This window comes from Penaeus japonicus, unplaced genomic scaffold, assembly GCF_977035675.1.
Source record: "Penaeus japonicus unplaced genomic scaffold, GWHDUDI00000001_assembly GWHDUDI00000039, whole genome shotgun sequence".
NCBI classification, from domain to species: Eukaryota; Metazoa; Arthropoda; class Malacostraca; order Decapoda; family Penaeidae; genus Penaeus; species Penaeus japonicus.
In genome coordinates, this window is record NW_028234441.1 from 11,314,993 (window position 1) to 11,322,492 (window position 7,500).

At 39.0% G+C, this 7,500-nt stretch overlaps 1 protein-coding gene across 2 annotated transcripts in view; it reads right to left on the bottom strand.

Annotated features, from left to right (window-relative positions):
• Positions 1–2,965, bottom strand: part of LOC122265101 (uncharacterized) — a 15,872-nt gene extending 12,907 nt beyond the window's left edge. Inside the window, exon 1 of one of the 2 annotated variants that reach the window (XM_043034230.2) lies at positions 2,814–2,940. The gene's annotated coding sequence lies outside the window, so the exon portion shown is untranslated. Of the gene's footprint in view, positions 1–2,813 lie in introns of both variants that reach the window. The other variant, XM_043034229.2, reaches the window with a different exon arrangement.
• Between the last annotated feature and the right edge of the window lie 4,535 nt (positions 2,966–7,500).

Sequence of the window (7,500 nt, forward strand, 5' to 3'; positions counted from 1 at the left end):
GGCTCATATAAGTCTAACACGATAGTAAAATACAAAAAAAAATTATGGTATATGACAAGCGAATGAAAGAGTGTGTGAAAAGTCGTGATACGTCACGCAAATCTATCCCCATCTGCAACAGATTAAGATGTGTTTTCTATTATAGTCTAGACTTATGGTGTGATATGTGAGTCTATATACAATATATTAGCAAAGTGATATCAATCAGCATTTGGTATGTCTATGTTAACCCACTGGAGACAGGGATAGATTTGCTTACCCAGTCCCCAGGATGGGCACTAGTGCCACCTACACAGCACCCCAGATTGATTATATTTCAGAGTGAGGCAGCCTCATGCAACATATGGCGACCTTTCCTCCTCTCATTTGTTCACTCATTATAAAACTAAGTGTGATAAACAACTTTATTTTATTGTATTTGTGTACTGTTATAATTAAATATGAAAATAATAACCATCCACAATGAAGATAACATGAAGAGAAAAAAGAAGGAAACCTGTGCTTATGACTGCAAGTGCCACAGCACAAGGCAGCCTTACTAGCACAGAGGCACTTTGTGGACACTGGGCTTGATTTAAGTAGATTTCCTCTTCTAATTCTACCTTCACATCCTGCATCACCATTACTTTAGAGCAAGAGGTCTGCATCTTCCTGTGTGTCATCATTCTCAGAAGACTGTGGATGGGTGCCCTTCAAGGCTTTCTTTCCTGCTGGTGTAGTAGAAGGTGGTGCCATGTTTGTTTCAGATTTTTACCTAAACCAATTTTGGTGGATATTTCAGCAATCATAGTAATCATAATTGTAATTGTCATCATCAGTCACTAACATATGTATGTCATGACGCCTGCCATCAGGCAAAAATCTTGTACTTTATATATGTCATAACACCTACTCACAATGGGTTAGCACAACTGAGGGAATAAATAGTTTGTAATTTCTGCAAAAGGAAAATAAAATATGAAAGTGATCATATCCCACAAAACATGCCAGTTGCAGTGGGTTTAAGCAATTCAAAAAACATCAAGGTTTAAGAGACCAATAACAGAAAACCAGAGTTGACAGCGCATGTATATGAGCACTCTTGGCATAAATGGGTTAAACTTTCAGCTTTATTCAGAAAAGGTTTGTGCCACTAGCAATAATCTTTATATCAATGAATTGCTTGTGATGTCTAGTGTGCATTCATTGTAGTGTTAGTCCACAGAAACCAGGTACAACCATAGATGGGGAGAGCATTAGGTATACCAGGGAAAAAGTCTAATAATAAAGACTCACTCTGACTTCTAGGGATTGCATACACTATATTCCTTATATGAGAATTAAACTTAAAAATTTCTAAAATATCACAATATCCATCAAAATTAGTATCAATGGATTCCTAGCCACATCTACTAAGCAAATACTGCAGTCTAAGTCAGGGCAACCAATACATAAGCATGACAGAATAGCACATATTTACAACAATTGTTGTAACCTTTCCAGACCAAGCTAATGGGAGACATGCCTGGGGTCTATCTTGCTGGTCTGATTTGGTGGACATTTTTTATCCCAAGTAAGGGTTTTAACCCTATGATGACGGTGCGTCACACTCGTGTGACACAGCTAAATTCCCGATGCCGGGGCATCATGCCAATGTGACGTTTCCAATGCAATATTGCAATGGCATAGGGGTTTTCACATAGCGAGTGCCCCGTCGGGAAAAGGTTAAGGGTTATTGACAAAAACAAATAATTACAGCATTAAATAACTTTACTTACACCAAATATTTGCCCATCTTAAGCCCTAATATCCAAAGGGTTCTGTGTGCTCTTCCCACCACTTGGGTCTATTATCCTTGTTACTGATGGTAGTGCCGATTAAAGCCACTATAAATGCATACTAGACATTACAAGAAATCTATATATAAACCAAATTCAGTGGGTTTTATATAATGTGGACCTATTCTTGAAAATTATGATTATATTGACAACCAGCAAAACATTAATCGACGGGTGTTTCAAATAATCGCTGTCAACTCTATATTTTCTGATACTACAGCAATAGCCGCAAAAATGAATATCCTAGCAAGAGAGAGGTAGGCTGGTTTCCTACGGATTTCTACAAGCATAATCTTGCCAGAGCATTTGCGGCAGACGTCTCTCTGGCTCTTGCTGCAGTGACAACAGATTGTGAGGCCCTAGAGATCGCTTGACCCCATGCCTCCATTCCTCCCATTAGTCCCTACATATGGTTTCTGCAGATTTAAATCTACTATTTCTGGATAAGACACACCTCAAGCAAAATTGCACCAAAACTGTTAATAATGACATTGTATACGTTTTCTGAATACATAACAAACATTCACATTAACAAATTGCCTTTTCATGAACACAAATGAATATTGATAAATGTTTATTAACTTTCCTCTCTAGTTTAAAAAATTATGTACATACATCTTTGGTTCATCTCATTTTAATCTTATCAGTATTCCTTCTACCCCCCCCCCCTTTCGAGCTCAATCCGGCTTTCAAATTTATCCCCGATTTTGGGGAAGAAAAAATTATATTTTCGTTATGATCCGCTTTCCCTTCATTTATCATATCTCTCTTCCTTTTCCCTCTTTCTCTCGCTCTCTCCCCCTTTCCCATGTCTTCTCATCTTCCCCCCCCCCTCCTCTCGCCTCTCTTCCTCTTCCCTCTCGCCTCCCTTCCTCTTTCCTCTTCCGCTCCCTCTCGCCTCTCTTCCTCTTCCTCCTTCCAACCTCTTTCCCTCCGTTTCCTCTTCTTCTACGCCTTCCCTCCCCTTCCTCCCACCCTTTTCCCTCCTTCTCTCACCTGGGACGAGGAAGTCATGCAGATAAAGTGATAAAGAGGAGACAAGAAGAGCGTGTGATCCTCCACCTCCGCCACAACAACAACAACAAAAACAACAACAACAATGACAACAACAGAGCTCGTTCACATCCGCCTCGGGTCGAACTCCGCCGCCGCGGGATGTGAATCAGGCCCGTTTTGCCGTATTCAATATCGTTTCAGAAAAGGATGATTTATATACATTTTCTTTTTATCCCTTATGATATTTGAAACAAAACTGGAAAGAGTGATAGTGCTGCTGCTGATGAACTTGGGATGTTAGGAGAAGTGAAATATTTTTTTTCTCTTTCAGGCTAGCGATCACAATGGGCAATGTACTCTTTTTTTCCCCACCATTTTTAGTAAATATGAATATGGGAGATAAAAACTCAACCTCTGACTTTGGGAGATAATTCGCAGAATCTATTTCAAAGATTAGAAATATTCACACTAAAAAATCAACAATTCTATCAGCCAAATCACAAAAAGAAAACGAACACGTGATTTGAATGCATGTAAGCCATTCATGAAAACGAAAGACAGCTAAGCACAAACAATTTTTTTTTTTATGCGAATTAGTTTTGGAATTGTTATATGAAAAAATGCAACCAATTAAACACACACACACACACGCAAATAAAACACACACAGATACAAACACACACACGCACAAACCAAACACACACACACACACACACACATACACACACACACACACACACACACACACATACACACACACACACAAACCAAACACACACACACACACACACACACACACACACACACAAATACACACACACACACACACCGGCCACCCACGATTTTTCATTTGCCATAAACGGCTCCCAAGAGACTATCCAGCAATGATTTAGAAGTAAAGATAACATTACATTACTTGTTCGCGTACACAAATCTTTGGAAAATAACAGATGGCTGCCTTCGGATTTCAGCTTTGCATTTCAATTCTCTTCAGATATATTATTCCACGGAGCTCTTCTGGGGAGGGTTGGTGTGGGGAGAGGAGGAGGGGGGGTCGGTGGAATGGGAATTTTGAAGAGATGGTAAATAGGGTAATACAAATGATAGATAATGCATGTATATGATTAATTTGTCTGAGTTGAATTAAGCAGCTATATGTGGGGGGGAGGGGGGCGGCAGATAAAAGACGGACATAATAGTTGTTGGTATGAAAATAGTAGAAATGGTCTCGTTGTAAAGGACATAGGGGGAGGCAAGGGAGGAGGGGGGGGGGGTGAGTAGAGCACGTGGACCAGAAGGCGCTGTTCTCTCGTGGGAAGAAAGTGCTACAGGGAAAGGTGTAATGCAGATGCATTTTGTTCTGTACCGATATGGGGAAAAAAGTGAGGAGTTTCAATCATGAGAAAGAGTACGCTTTAAGTAATATGGGGAAGGACGGGAAGAAGGAAGGATTTGAAATAACGCAAGCACATTTTTTCTTCATTATGTTTAATATAATACAGTGTGCGGAGAATCAAGTAAAAAAATACAAACCGTGATGATAGTATTGAAGAAAAATAACTCATAAATGAATGAAGATGGCCCAATCTTTCAGATTTACCATTAAATGCCAAAAACACTCTGCTTTCAATAAAATCCTAATGTATAAAGTCTTATCTTTTCTCGGCAGAGTTAAAATTGCTTAATACAAAGTGTTCTGTTTCCACCTCTCGGCTTGTGAAAGATTCAGACAAACGCCACTCGAGACGTCTTCGCAAGGCCTCGAACTGCCTTCTCGAACGTCGGCCTCCAGCCACTCGAGGGAAGGCGGAGACGGGAGCACATTCGGAGGCTCAGTAACGACAGGCTCTCAAATGGATACATTGTTGTCCATGGGAGGGATTTGCAAGGGTATGCAGTGGTGGTGATAAGGGGGGGGGTGTAATGGTGATGGTGATGTGGATGATGAATGCCGTGGCGATGAGGATAATGAAGTTGATGATGGTCAGAATTATCTCAATTATGATAATGATGGTGATAATGATGGCGATGATGATGACGATGATGATGGGATGATGGTGATGCTGATAATGGCAATTATAATGATAACGATACCGATGACGATGATGAACGACCATAATGATCAATGATCATAAGCATCAAGTTGCTCAAGGAGTTAGACCACTTTGCAATCTTTCAGCCTCAATCGCTCACTGGTCGATACGATTGCATCATCAAACACTTAAAGTGCAGCGCTTGCAAAGGGAGCAACTCATTGACAGAGACACTTCAAATGAGGACGATAATAGCCTAGACTTATGAGCGCCAAAATTAGACAAAATTATATCGCCAAAGCAGAGTGCATCGTTGAATATTGAACTTTCCTTTGCTAAAGTTTTTTTTTCAGACTTGTAGAATCGTGTATGTTGATAAGAATAGATACATTTCGATAGACGTGATATAATAAATTGTCCAGATATGGATAGGTTTACGAGGAGATGGAGCTTGAGATATTAAATGACACGAGGAGGGGAATTATTCATTTTTTTCGGCTGTGAGTGTTATTTGAGAAATATATATATGTATATTTTTTCGCGAGGAAGTGCGATTGACAGTCTGACACCAAAAATTGCGTAATTTTGATGGCGTCTTATATTACGAAAATTATTTTATTAATGTGAATATAATGCTTCAGTGTTTGTGTATGTGTGTGGGGGGGGGTGTTATGTCATTTGGATAAAGTATACACATAGTATTCATATACACACACACACACGCACATACACACACACACACACACACACACACACACACACACACACACACACACACACACACACACACACACACACACACACACACACACACACACACACACACACACCCAAACACACACACACACACACACACACACACACACACACACACACACACACACACACAACACACATCGCAACAACACACATCCACAACCCACACACACACACACACCACACACACACACACACACACACACACACACACACACACAGCCAAACACACACACACACACACACACACACACACACACACACACACACACACACACACACACACACACACACACACACACACACACACACACACACACACACACACACACACACACACACACACACACACACACACACACACACACACACACACACACACACACACACAGCCAAACACACACACACACGGCAAAAACTAAAGATTCTATTACCGCCGACGAGGTCTACTTCAGGAAAGTCAAAATGTTTATTCCTTTATTATTATTTTTTTAGATTTATTTATTTATTTGTTTTTTTTTTATTTATCTTATTTATTTATTTATTTATTTATTATCTATTTGTTTATTAATTTTGTATTTATTTTATTTGATTATTTATCTATTTATTTTATTTATTATTCTATTTATTTAGTTATGATTATTATTATTATTGTTATTTTATATTATTATTATTATTATATAATTTTATTATTCTTTTTTGTGTGTGTCTGTATGTGTGTGTGTGAAGTTAACATTGTTCCTTTCGATTATTGTTCCCTTATGAGTTTCATTTATGTTCATTTATCTTCTTCCAGTGGACCAATCATAACTATATAAATAGATGTCGCCATACAACAACGAACACAATCTTGACACGCATTTCCTACTATATATCAAATCTGATTCTAATTCCAACACAATTAAATACTTCTTGTTGTTTTTTTTCTTCATATCAACAGCTACTATCTCCCTTCCTACAAAATAAGGATTGTAGATGATATGAATATGACGTGCAAGCATAGCCACCAACTACATAAATGAAACAGCAGACAACCATTCACATGCCATGCAAAAGTACTCCCTGCACTAATTCTGTTGAGAACAGAACTGACACATGTTTCAAATCATGCAATTTTATTTCGAAAGGGGCGAATTATTTTTTATTTTTTTATTTTTTTTTTAAGTTGAGACATAATTGATGCAGACAGTATAGAGACAGCGTCAGATAAACTCTAGTCATCATCGTGTCAACTGCCTTCTCAACAGAGAAAAGTTAAAGCATGAAGGTTTGTTTGGTTTTGAATTCTGATATTCAAGTATCTCCTAATATCTTGCCAGATACTTGAACGCACACAAACAAACAGGCAGACATACGCAATGACTCACATTCTAATACACAAAAACAAACATACACACGTGCATACATAGACACCCCCCTCCACACAAAAGGTAACAAATAAAGACACTGGTACTCAAACACACACATACACATACCCCCCTCCACCCACCCACCTACACCCACGCGCAAGCACACACACACACAAACATGCACTATGAACAAATACCAATTCACACACAAGCACAAACGAACACACACACGCAAGCACACCTGATCTGGAGCTTATACGAGGCCTGATTAATATTTCAGTCTTGCAGGCATAACACTGCAAGCATATCAAACGACACAGAGGCCCGCAATGCCAAAATGACGTCTGCAAACCCTTGATATATATTGCTTGGTTACAAGGGATGCAGGGACGTTGCATGCATATTAGAAATCTGAAACTCTGACGGCTTGAAAATATTGCCGTTACTGCTGATGCAATTGCAACACCGATCGCATAAATAATATGATAATGGTGATAACTTTATCTATCTATCTATCAATCTATCTAAAAGTTCGTATTTATTAGCTAT